Source organism: Pleurodeles waltl, chromosome 5 (assembly GCF_031143425.1).
Source record: "Pleurodeles waltl isolate 20211129_DDA chromosome 5, aPleWal1.hap1.20221129, whole genome shotgun sequence".
Classification (NCBI taxonomy): domain Eukaryota; kingdom Metazoa; phylum Chordata; class Amphibia; order Caudata; family Salamandridae; genus Pleurodeles; species Pleurodeles waltl.
The window spans coordinates 651,350,708-651,363,926 of NC_090444.1; the positions used below are offsets into that span (position 1 = coordinate 651,350,708).

At 52.8% G+C, this 13,219-nt stretch overlaps 1 protein-coding gene across 1 annotated transcript in view; it reads left to right on the top strand.

Annotated features, from left to right (window-relative positions):
* The window catches only part of CCR6 (C-C motif chemokine receptor 6), a 54,637-nt gene that overhangs the window by 13,597 nt on the left and 27,821 nt on the right, over window positions 1-13,219 (top strand). The gene's annotated exons all lie outside the window — the stretch shown is intronic.

Consider the following 13,219-nt stretch of genomic DNA (forward strand, 5'->3'; position numbering starts at 1 on the left):
GTCTCTCACTCAGGTCTTTATTATTAGTGGGACAGCTAACCAACCTCATACATTTCCCTTCTGCTTTTTGCGATATTATGTGACCAACTCCGCTCTGACCCCTGTATCATATTGTGGACTGCTGGTATACTCGTCTGACTGCTTCACTGGTGTTTTTCCCTCCCCCAGAGGTGGTTCTATTGGGCGCATCCATTATCTCATCTCTATACCCACTCAGGGCTCTGTTTCTGTTAGTACCGCATTGGGAGCTATTGGTCCTTTCACTATATCGTCCCAGCTCATCATTAGGTCTTCCCATTCTGGGGCTATGGGAGTCTGTCGGATGCCTTTTGCTCCCTCAGCTTTCAGGACCTGTAATTCGGCCCTGGTCCATTTTGTGACGTCGCTTTTCCATTCAGCAAGCGAGGGGTGGCTAGGACCTTCCAACCCCTCGTGATCAGCCTTTTGAAGAGGGCCACAGCGAGGTCTAGGAAGCGGTTCCTAACTTTCCCTCGTGAAGTACCCGTTTTTAGGCCCAGTAGACATATATCGGGGGTTAACGGCAGTTCTGTGACATATAGCCTTGACATGATCGCTATCATTGCCCTCCAGCCAATCTGTATTACTGAGCATTTCCACATCATGTGGTCAAAGTCTGCCTCACCATCTCCACATCTGGGGCAAGTCCTAGGGGTCCCCCCATATATACGGAACAGTCGGTGAGGAGTAAGGTACGTTCTATGTAGGTAATTATATTGGATGTATTGCAAACGGGTGTTACGAGAGATCCCCCGGGGATAAGCCAGAGCCCTGCTCCACTCCGTCTCAGACAAATCGTGTCCGACCATTTTCTCCCACCTCTCCCTCAGCGAGTGCAGGGGATCCAGTGCAGCTTCTATCTGGGCCCAATATATTTTTGCAATCAAATGGGGTTCTTCACCCGATGTCAACAGGAGGTGTAACACTCTGTGGACCTTGGGCTCTGCATTAATCGTATCCCAGTGGCCTTTCAGAGCATGCACTAACCTCCTGAACAGCAAAAATTGGCCCTGGGGGACCCCCCTCCCTACTAGGTCAACGAAGTTCTTCAACACCCCTTCCTTGAAAAGCTCTCCCACCGTCCCTATTCCTGCCCCCGTCCATGGTCCCAGGCCCCCGGAACCGGTCCCCTTCGGGTCTACAACTAAGACCGAAAGTGGTAGCGCCGGAGAGTAGGGTGGGCCCACTCCAACCTTCCTCGTACATCTCTTCCAGCATGTCATCGCAACATTAGTCATTAGGTTGTCTCCAAGGGGGGCAACCCTCCTCTCTATTATACGTGCTATCATTCGAGCTGTGTCCAACAGACCATGGGAAGTAAACAAGTCCAGTTGTCCTTTGCCTACCATCCAGCCGGCCACCCATTGCATTTGAGATGCCAGATAATATGCCTCAAAGTCAGGAGCCCCCAGTCCGCCCACACGCGTCGGTCTGCATATAGTCGTCAGTGCTGTACGCCTGCGACTCTCATCCCATATTAGCTCCCAGAGCAGAGCATTCAATTCACGATACCACGCCGGGGGGATCCATAACGGTAGGTTAGCGAAATAGTAGAGGAGGCGGGGAAGCATAACCATTTTAGACAATGCTACTCTGGCCATTGTTGTTAGTTTCAGCGATCGACAGAACCCAACCGAGGAGCGCAGGGAGCGGAGCGTCCTACCCAGGTTGCCGTCTCGGAGGTCGGCCAGTTCATGGAATATTTGAATGCCCAAATATTTAAAGGTCCGTGGGGCCCAGTTCACATCCCTCAGGCATGTTTCAGAGCGCATACAGTCTGGCAGCATGGGGAATACAAATGTCTTGCCTCGGTTAAGGCGAAGTCCCGACAGTTCCCCGAAGTCCTCCAGAATCCTCAGAGCCCATGGGAGACCACTGGTTCCATCTCTCAGATACACCAGAATATCGTCAGCGTATAGGGAGATAACATGCTCTTTTAGACCCAATTCAATTCCTTTACCCACACCCTCTTGTCGCAGCCGGGCCGCCAGAGGCTCAATTGCCAGGGTAAATAGTAGTGGGGATAGGGGGCATCCCTGCCTAGTTCCCCGATATACCTGGTATGTGTTGGATATCGTTCTGCCCGTCTTCACCCTAGCTAGCGGGGAGGAATACAGCAGGTCCACCCATTTCACCCAGCTCTCTCCAAATCCCATTTTTAACATCACAGCCCTGAGGTAGTCCCACCTAATCGAGTCGAAGGCCTTTTCGAAGTCCACCGCAAGCAAGACCCCATGTAGGAGGCTTCTCTTCTTCTGGCATATATAAGTTAGCAGAAATTCGCCTTAAATCCAGCGAGGTGCTGCGGCCAGGGACGAAACCATTCTGGTCTGTATGCACTAATGTGGTCATAAGGGGGAGCAACCTGCTAGCCATGATCTTACTAAGAATCTTAAAGTCGCTGTTCAGCATTGATAAAGGACGAAAGTCAGTCACTGGTGCTTCCCTGTTTTTTGTTTTAGGGAGCGGCACCACCAAAGCCTCTCGTAGCGTGCCCGGTAGCTCCCCTCGGCGCAGAGCCTCCGCGTACACCTCCGCCAGCTAGGCTATCAGTAATGTCTTATATTTTTTTATAAAAGTCCATTGGGAGGCCATCTGTACCGGGAGTCTTCCCGGGAGCCAACCGCGATATGGCCTTGCTTATCTCCTCCGCTGTCATAGGACCCCCCAGGCTATCCCTCTCTTCCGGGTTCAGAGTTGGGAGAGTGACTTGCTGCATGAGGTTCTCAAAGGCCTCTGCCCCCAGGTCGCTAGGTTTCCTGTACAGGTGCATATAATACTCCTTAAATGGTTCATTAATTGGGCCTAGACTACGTCTGCAAAGTCCCTCTTTGTCTTGTACACTCGTGATGGGCTCTCCACCCCCCGCCTGGGCGCACCAGCCACGCCAGCAGTTTCCCTGACCTACCTTCCTCTGATTGTACTGATGCCAAGTATTTTTGTATGCTATGACATCTAAGCTGCTCCTCGATCCGGGAATGCTCTCTTCGAGCTCAGTTATATTCCTCGTTCTCCTGAGCTCCAGGATCCTGTCTCAATTCCCCTTCGTGTATTTTCTTCTCTAAGGAGGACAATTCCATTTCAAGTGTGCGTTTCACCCCCACCGATTGACCCAGGCAGAAGCCCCTCGTCACCACCTTAAGTGTTTCCCATTCTGTGGCCCTAGATGGGGTGGATCCACTATTAATCTTAATATGTTCTGTCAGGTGGCAACGAAGGGTGTCTCTATACGTCTGATCTTCCAGCACAGCGGGGGACAGTCTCCATGATGGTATGGGGGGTCTGTCCTCCAAAACTCTTAGTGTCAGCAGCAAGGGATTATGATCTGACAGTGTGCGGCCAAGATACTCGGAGTGGGTCATATAACGCGCAAGGCCCGCCGTGGATGTCATTCTATCAATTCTAGTATTCAGCCGGTGGAGGCCTGAATAATACGAGTAGTCTCTGTCTTTTCGGTGTTGTTCCCGCCAGATATCCACCAGCCCCCAGGTGTCCAGCCATTCACAAAACTTTTTGGCTATTCTAGTGGACACTGCACCCTGCAGTGGCGGGGTTGATCTGTCCATGTTAGTGTCTAATATTGCATTAAAGTCCCCCCCCCACTAGCAGTTCTCCTGTGCATTGGTGGGTAAGGTGGCTCGATAACTTAGTTAGGAAAGGGATCTAGTCCTGATTGGGGGCATAAATGCAGCTCATGACAATCGAAATACCATGTAGTCTCCCCTCCAATATCACAAATCTGCCTTCCTGATCTATATTGGATGAATCTATTATTAGCGGTACCCCGGCCCTGACCCATATCATCACCCCCCTTGCATAAGCTGAGTACTCCGTGGCAAACACCTGTCCCCTCCGTCTGCGTCTCAGTTTCTCCACCTCTCCAGTTACTAAATGGGTCTCCTGCAGCATTGCCACCTGCACACCTCTTCTCTTTAAGTAGGAGAGGATTCTATGTCTTTTGGCTGGCGTGATGGGCCACACTGGTTCTGGTCACTTTCCAGGAGAAGGCTAAGGAGAAGATCTTTTGTGGGATTCTTATCAATACATAAACCCCTTTCAATGCAGAGACCCCTCAAACTTTTAAAGTTTAAACTACCATATGTTGCCTGGACAACTGTGGGAGTGGGTTTCTACTGCAGACATGATTGTTAGAAAGAGTTTAAGATAGAGAGAAAAAAGTTTAGAGATTTTTAGAGAAAAGAGAAAAACGTTTTTAAACTTTTCTAAAACTTTTTAGAAAGTTTAGAGAAGGAAAGTTAAACTGTTTAGGTTAACTGTGTATATTCTGAAGTATTTGGTATGTTTTTCTTATGAAAAGCACCAAATGACAAAGTGGTAAAGCAGTTACAAGTACTTATCCCACTGCTGCACCACCAATGTAGGAGGCTGGCCTGGCTTATAGTGGGTACCTTGTGGTACTTACACCCTGTGCCAGGTCCAGTTATCCCTTATTAGTAGATTAGTAGTGTTCTAGCAGCTTAGGAGGATAGAGGTAGCTATAGCAGAGCAGCTTAGGCTGAACTAGGAGACATGCAAAGCTCCTATTATACCACTTATATCATATAGCACTATATCATAAGAAACACAAGAGTTACTAAAAATAAAGGTACTTTAGTTTAGTGACAACATGCCAAAAGTATCTCAGAGGATATACTCCCTTAGGAGGTAAGTAAAATACACAAAATATACACACAAACCAAAATCAGGTAAGTAAACACTTAGAAAAATAGTGCAAACACTGTAGAAAACTATAGGATGCAATAGGACACAATAGGTCTAGGGGCAACACAAGCCATATACTCCAAAAGTGGAATGCAAACCACAAATGGACCCCAGGCCTAGTGTAGTGTGTAGAGGGTCAATGGTAGTGTAAGAAAACACTAAGGGTGTCCAAGATACCCCACCCCAAGACCCTGAGAAGTAGGAGTAAAGTTACCGTACTACCCCAGAAAGACAGTATAGTCACGAAAGGGGATTCTGCAAAGGCAACAACTGACTGTAAAGCACTGAAGATGGATTCTTGGACCTGAGGACCTGCAAAGGAAGGGGACAAAGTTCAAGAGTCACGCACGTGTCCGGGGGGGCAGGAGCCCACTAAACCCCAGAGGAAGGTGCAAAAGGGCTGCCTCCGGGTGGAAGAAGCCAAAGATTCTGCAACAACGGAAGGTGCCAGGAACCTCTCCTTTGGTCAGAAGATGTCCCACAGCATGCTGGAGGATGCAGAGTTGTTTCTACACAGAACGACTGCAAACAAGCGTTGCTAGCTGCAAGAGTCGCGATTGAAGAAAATGGGTGCTGCCCGGCCCAGGAAAGACCAGGAGGTCGCCACTTGGAGGAGGAAACAGAGGGGGCGCTCACCAACACAGAGAGTTCACGCAGAAGCAGGCAGCACCCGCAGAAGCACTTGAACAGGCATTCAAGAAATCTGAGCACGGCGGTCATCTCAAAACAACAAAAGAGGGTCCCACGAAGCCGGTGGTTAACTCAACGAGTTGAGCAATGCAGGACAGAGTGCTGGGGACCTGGGCTGTGCTGTGCATGAAGGAATCCTTGCAAAAGTGCACAGAAGCCCTAGCAGCTGCAGATCACGCACTACATAGGATTACTGTTTGGCCTGGGGAGGCATGGACTTAGCTCCACCAAATTTGGACAGAAGGACCACTGGACTGTCGGGGTCTTGGATCCAGCTCCTGTGTTCCAGGGACCACGCTCATCAAGATGAGAGGGGACCCAGAGGACCAGTGATGCAGAAGTTTGGTGCCTGCATTAGCAGGGGGAAGATTCCATCGACCCACAGGAGATTTATTATTGGCTTCCAGTGCAGGGTAAAGGCAGACAGCCCTCAGAGCATACACCACCAGGAAACAGTCAAGAAAGCCGGCAGGATTAGGCACTACAATGTTGCTGGTAGTCATCTTGCTACTTTGTTGCGGTTTTGAAGGCGTCATGGAGCAGTCAGCGGTCGATCCTTGGCAGAAGTTGAAGAGAGAGATGCAGAGGAACTCTGGTGAGCTCTTGCATTTGTTATCTGCCGAGAAACCCACAGGAGAGACCCTAAATAGCCCTCAGAGGAGGATTGGCTACCTAACCAGGTAGGCACTTATCAGGAGGGGTGTTGGACCTGGCCCTTTTACAGGGTCATTCCCCAGATTTTTAGCTTTTTGCCTCCTTATTTTTCTGACCTTTGTTGGCTGACGTTTTGACTCTGAGCACTTTTTCACTGCTAACCATTGCTAAAGTGCATGTGCTCTCCCTTACAAAATTGGTATGATTGGATTATATCCAATTCCCATATTTAATTCACATATAAGTCCCTTGTAAAGTGATATCCCTATACCCAGGGCCTGGGAATTAAATGCTACTAGTGGGCCTGCAGCGCTGCTGCGCCACCCACTGAAGTAGCCTGTCAAACCTATCTACGGCCTGCTAGCGCAGAGCCTGTGCGCAGTTTCCTGCCACAGGAACCTGGCATCTAAAATTACTTGCCAGGCCCAGAGCTCCCCTTTTACTACATGTAAGTCACCCCTAAGGTACGCCCTAGCTAGCCCTTTGGGCAGGGTGCCATGTATGTAGAAGGCAGGACATGTGCCGTGTTGCGCGGCCTGTCCTGGTAATGACAAAAAGCCTAACTTCGTGTATCACTGCTGTGAGTGCTGCCTTCTCATAGGATTGCATTAGAAATGCCCTGCCTTATGTGTAAGGGGTTTTTGTCTGAGTTATGAGGGGTGCGTAGGCATGTTTGGTATGGTTGTGATAGTGGTGAGAAATGCTGCTTACTGTTGTATGTGTATTTTTTTATTACTATCACAGAAATGCCACTTCTAGAAAGTGCACATTTATCTGTGCTTATGACTTTGGTGTTTTGCAGCTTGCCTCCAATCCACGTCTGGGCAGACTGACAGTTGGGGCTTTGTGCATACTTCTCAGACAGCCTGAACACAGGGAGGGTAGCGGTGTCACAAAGGTGCATCTACATATTGTAAAGCCTTCCTGGGCTTAGAGAAGGGAGAGGCGGGGCACACCTGCATTTGTAAAGGCTGTGCCCTGGCCTCACACAATAGGGTCATTTACCCCCCACTGATGTTTGCAGCCTGTGCAGGAGGAGGGAAGGGGCACTCCCAGAACCAGTTGTAACTGTTTGAAATCTCCTCTCCTGGCCACTGTAAGACACACTATAAACCCGGTATAAGCACAGGGGAATTTTCCCCACATTTTGAACATTCTTGGGACTTGAAACTGGACACAGGACGCTGATGAATGGACCCACCAGGAAACCGCCTTGGACTGCTGCTGCTGTGCTGACCTGTGACCTGCCTGGTCACTAGAAGGAACTGCCGCCATCTGTACCCCTTGTGCTGGCCTGTAGCTGGACCCACCAGCCCTGTACTTCTTTTAGTTTTTGCTTGTTCCCAGGGGCAGGGTGCTGTGGCTCCTGACCCCTGCAACGATCCCTGCAGATTTGTCCTTAGCGCTTTCCAAAGCGCCCTGTTGGTGCCCAGAAAAATCACTGCCACAGCCGGGGTCATAGTGAGGCCTTGGCGCTTTTAAAAAGCACCCCTTGAGGCCCCCAAAATCACCGCCGCAGCCCGGGAGCATCGGAGTGCCCCTCGCGCTCTTCACAGCTCCTCTTCCCTGCCGGGATTCACCGCCGCAACCCGGCTTTTGGTTTGTTCTTCAGCGCGCCAGAGCCGCACTGTCCTCGGTGCCCGCGGGGCACGTAAAAATAAAGGAATAGGAGCGAGCGTGCTCCTATCGTGCCCCCGGGGCGAGCAAGCTTTCCGGAGTGCCCCGGGGCACAGGCAGACACCTACTTTGGGTGCCTGCTCATTGCCGTGAGCCGGACAGGCTCCTTGTGAAGATTCCCAGCCGGGCGAGGGGACGGAAGCCTCCTCAGAGGCTCCCCCTACCCCACCAGGTCTGCAATATTGTGTGGGGCCCTGTTGCCCACCCTCTTGAGGAAGGGCCGGTCGAGGCCCAGGGGGAAGCTCCCCCAGAGGACGCGGTCCCCGGAAGGCCCAACACCAAAGCAGGAAGAGCGGGCGGGGTGGAAGCCTCATCAGGGGCTCCCTGCGCTGCCAACGAACTTCCCTGTTGGCATTTCTGGTGGCCCCCCCTTGGTGGTAGGGCCAGTGAAGGCCTGGGAGGGGCCCCACAGAGATCACGGTCCCTGGTAGGGGCCCGTTTGGAAAACAAGAGAGGGTGCTGGCTGCCCCTCTCCCCTACAGAACAACGTGTGGCCCCTGTTGAGCGCATATGAGCGCCGGGGACCCCCACCATGAACTTCCAGGCACTGGAGTGCCTTACACTGTGAACTAAGGTGCTCTTGGGGTCACTGGGATGGTGGGATGTTCCAGGGTTACCTACTGAGAGAAACGTATTTTATTTATGTCTTGCCATATGTTCTCTAATGTTCCTTTTAGGGGTATTTAGGATTTATACATGACAATTGCATATAGTTCTTATTGTAATTCCTGACTACTGCTTATGTTGCAGAATCCTGAGTACTTACGTGTTCTAATGTGACAACTGCGTATTCTTGCAGAGTATTAGTAACTTGTGTAACGTTCTGGCAACTGCTAAGGTAGCAGGGTATTACTTACGTATAATGTTGGTCTAAATATGTTTTGTGCAATACAGATTATTTTTACATAGGTCAGTGTTGTGTTTACTTTGTGGTGTACATTTTGCGTCACATGTGTTGTGTGTGTTGTGCAAACGCTTTACACATTGCCTCTGGGATAGGCCTGACTGCTCTCGCCAAGCTACCAAGGGGGTGAGCAGGGGTTATCTTAGATGTGTAACTCCCTTGCCCTGACTAGAGTGGGTAGGTTCTGCCTGGCTGAAGTGCATACCCTAGCCAACCAGAAACTCCATTTCTAACAAGAGGTCTCTGACGTCACCTACTGGCACTGGCTACTCATAGGCCTCCATTGTGCCCTCACACCTCTGCATTCAAGATGGAAGAGGTTTGGGACACAATGGAGGAGCTCTGGGCAGCACCCCTGGGATGGTGATGGACAGGGGAGTGGTCACTCCCCTTTCCTTTGTCCAGTTTTGCGCCAGAGCAGGGGCTGGGGATCGCTGAACCAGTGTGGACTGGCTTATGCAAGGAGGGCACCATCTGTGCCCTTCAAAGCATTTCCAGATGCTGGGGGAGGCTACTCCTCTCCAGCCCTTAACACCTATTTCCAAAGGGAGAGGGTGTAACACCCTCTCTCAGAGGAAATTCTTTGTTCTGCCTTCCTGGGACTGGGCTGCCCAGACCCCAGGAGAGCAGAAGCCTGTCTGTGGGTTGGCGGCAGCAGTAGCTGCAGTGAAAACCCCAGAGAGCTAGTTTGGCAGTACCTGGGGTCCATGCTGGAGCTCCAGGGTTGCATGGGATTGGCACCCCAATACCAGATTTGGCATGGGGGGACAATTCCATGAACTTAGACATGTTACATGGCCATATTTGGAGTTACCATTGTGAAGCTACATATAGGTATTAACCTATATGTAGTGCATGCGTGTAATGGTGTCCCCGCACTCACAAAGTGTGGGGAAATTGCCCTGAACAATGTGGGGGCACCTTGGCTAGTGCCAGGGTGCCCTCACACTTACTAACTTTGCATCTAACCTTCACTAAGTGAGGATTAGACATATAGGTGACTTATAAGTTACTTAAGTGCAGTGTAAAATGGCTGTGAAATAACGTGGACGTTATTTCACTCAGGCTGCAGTGGCAGTCCTGAGTAATATTGGTATGAGCTCCCTATGGGTGGCAAAAGAAATGCTGCAGCCCATAGGGATCTCCTGGAACCCTGATACCCTGGGTACCTAGGTACGATATACTAGGGAATTATAAAGGTATTCCAGTGTGCCAATACGAATTGGTGAAAATGGCCACTAGCCTGCAGTGACAATTTTAAAAATAGAGAGAGCATAAACACTGAGGTTCTGGTTAGCAGAGCCACAGTGATACAGTTAGGCACCACACAGGGAACACATATAGGCCTGGCTAGTAGGATCCCAGTGACAAAGGGCAAAAACAAACTGACACACAAATAAAATTGGGGGTAACATGCCAGGCAAGATGGTACTTTCCTACAGGGCACCAACAAACATTGTTGCACAGGGTCTACCAGCGCTAAGGCTAGCCATCCTTGCTTTCCTCGAGTCCTTGCACTTTTGTTTAATCTGTTCAGATGCTTCTGAAGTCTGTTCAATCATGTCCCCTGAGCTGAACAGACTACAGCAGCATCTGCACACATTAAACAATTTAACATTCGCAGCTATTTCAACAAAGATTGCCTGAAATTAAATCCTCTAGGAAGGGGAGTAGCCTGGTAAGTAAGATTGGAAGGGTGTGAGCTTCAGATTTCCGACAATTAGGCCGGCATATAGGGGGTCATTCCGACCCTGGCGGCCGGTGATAAAGCGGCGGCCAACCCGCCAACAGGCAGGCGGTAAAAAAAAAGGTATTCTGACCCTGGCGGGAACCGCCAACACAGCCCGCCACTTTAACACTACGACCGCCACGGCGGGACAGACAAACAGCTCGGCGGTCACCGCCAACAGCCAGGCGGCAGACAATGTACCGCCCACCCTATCACAACTCACCAATCCGCCACCTTTTCCGGGGCGGGAGCCCCGCCGATAAAAACACGGCGGAAACAGACTACGAACGGTAAAACTCTCACCTATACACACTCCACGAGGAAGGAGGACAGCATGGAGCCCGAATTACACATCCTACCGGCTATTGTCTACCTGCCCATCTACCACGAGTACGAACGCCGGCGCAGACGACAACGGTGAGTACTGCACCTACGACACAGGGGAGGGGGGAGGAGGAAAGCTTACGGGCACACACATATGCGACCCCCCCCCCAACTATCTACACACCAATGCAGAGCACCAAGTCACAGTGACACCACCCAAACCCCCCGGAATAATGCAAAGACATAATTAAAGTGAGAAACAACATTTATGTATATAAGAGGTTCTTTGAAGTCATGGTAAAATAGCAATATGAATAGTAAAAAAACAAGTAAGAAAATTACGAAACCGATAAACATAGGCAATAAGTCCTGCACAGTCACCTAAATTTCCACTGTCCGTGGGCCAAAGTGTATCAACACATGGGCAAAGCCCACACAGGAGACCTGAGTCCGTTGGAGAGAACACTGCTGGGGCATCAGATGACAAAACTACAGGCACCTCAGGGGGAAGGGAAGGGGGGGCACCTCAGCCACATGAGTCCACGACGCCAGATCCACGAAGGGTCCACCATGCCCACTGTGCCATCCTGGGGAGTGCAAAGCCTCAGTCTCACAAGTCTCGACAGTGGGTGGGTTGCCCACCGTGCCATCCTGGGAGTGCAAAGCCACAGTCTCACAAGTCTCTACAGTGGGTGGATTGCCCACTGTTACATCCTGGGGAGTGCAAAGCCACAGTCCATCAGGTGGATTACAGAGACCACTGGTCATGGAGGAGGCATGGTGGGCAGAGTGCGTCGTGAAGGCCTGCCCGACACAGAACCGGGACTGCCAATGGGCCAGCGGTGCTTGACAGGAAGGGCCCAGCGGAGTGGTGCTTGAGACGGCGGGGCCCAGCGGAGCGGTGCTTGACAGGAAGGGCCCAGCGGAGCGGTGCTTGAGACGGCGGGGCCCAGCGGAGCGGTGCTTGAGATGGCGGGGCCCAGCGGAGCGGTGCTTGACAGGAAGGGCCCAGCGGAGCGGTGCTTGAGATGAAGGGGCCCAGCGGAGCGGTGCTTGACAGGAAGGGCCCAGCGGAGCGGTGCTTGAGACGGCGGGGCCCAGCGGAGCGGTGCTTGACAGGAAGGGCCCAGCGGAGCGGTGCTTGACAGGAAGGGCCCAGCGGAGCGGTACTTGACAGGAAGGGGCCCAGCGGAGCGGTGCTTGACAGGAAGGGCCCAGCGGAGCGGTGCTTGACAGGAAGGGCCCAGCGGAGCGGTGCTTGAGACGGCGGGGCCCAGCGGAGCGGTGCTTGAGACGGCGGGCCCAGCGGAGCGGTGCTTGACAGGAAGGGCCCAGCGGTGCGGTGCTTGAGACGGCGGGGCCCAGCGGAGCGGTGCTTGACAGGAAGGGCCCAGCGGAGCGGTGCTTGAGACGGCGGGGCCCAGCGGAGCGGTGCTTGAGATGAAGGGGCCCAGCGGAGCGGTGCTTGACAGGAAGGGCCCAGCGGAGCGGTGCTTGACAGGAAGGGCCCAGTGGAGCGGTGCTTGAGACGGCGGGGCCCAGCGGAGCGGTGCTTGACAGGAAGGGCCCAGCGGAGCGGTGCTTGAGATGAAGGGGCCCAGCGGAGCGGTGCTTGAGACGGCGGGGACCTCTTCAGCGGTGTCTTTCTGCACGGCGGGGCCCTCTTCAGCGGTGCCTTTCTGCACGGCGGGCCCTCTTCAGCGGTGCCTTTCTGCACGGCGGGGCCCTCTTCAGCGGTGCCTTTCTGCACGGCGGGCCCTCTTCAGCGGTGCCTTTCTGCACGGCGGGGCCCTCTTCAGCGGTGCCTTTCTGCACGGAGGGGCCCTCTTCAGCGGTGCCATTCTGCACGGCGGGGCCCTCTTCAGCGGTGTCTTTCTGCACGGCGGGGCCCTCTTCAGCGGTGCCTTTCTGCACGGCGGGGCCCTCTTCAGCGGTGCCTTTCTGCACGGCGGGGCCCTCTTCAGCGGTGCTTGTCCAGTCATCCAAGGGAGCCAGACCTGGCCAGGACTCCCTGCTTAGTCGCCCTCCGACCGTGCAGTTGCTGGACCCTTCTGTGACGGAGTCCTGGGCCCGTGGGTGTCCTCCCTCACACCCGGGATGGGGCTTGTGGGGCCCTCCTGGTCCGCGCCCCTGCTGGCTGACTTCTCCGCCCTGCTGCCCTTGCCCTCCTTCGATGAGGCTCTCTGGCCCTTGCCTCCCCTGGATGTTGTGGCAGGTGAGGGCCCAGGACTTTGCTCCTTGGGGGCAGCCGTGTCAGTCTTCTCGCGGCGGCCCCTGATTTTACGGGTCCTCTTCCCAGGGGGGGGGCTGGCTGTTCCCTTGCTGCTGGCCGATGTATCTGTGCTGGGAAAGGGTGGACTCCAAAACCCCTGCACAATGTTAACACTTGAAGCAGGGCTGGTGGTGGCTGAGGTGCTCTTGGGACTCTTAGCACATGGAGGGGGTGGGTCAGGTGGGGCAAAGAGGTTAAGTTTGGAGAGGTAAAGTTTTTTAGGACCAAT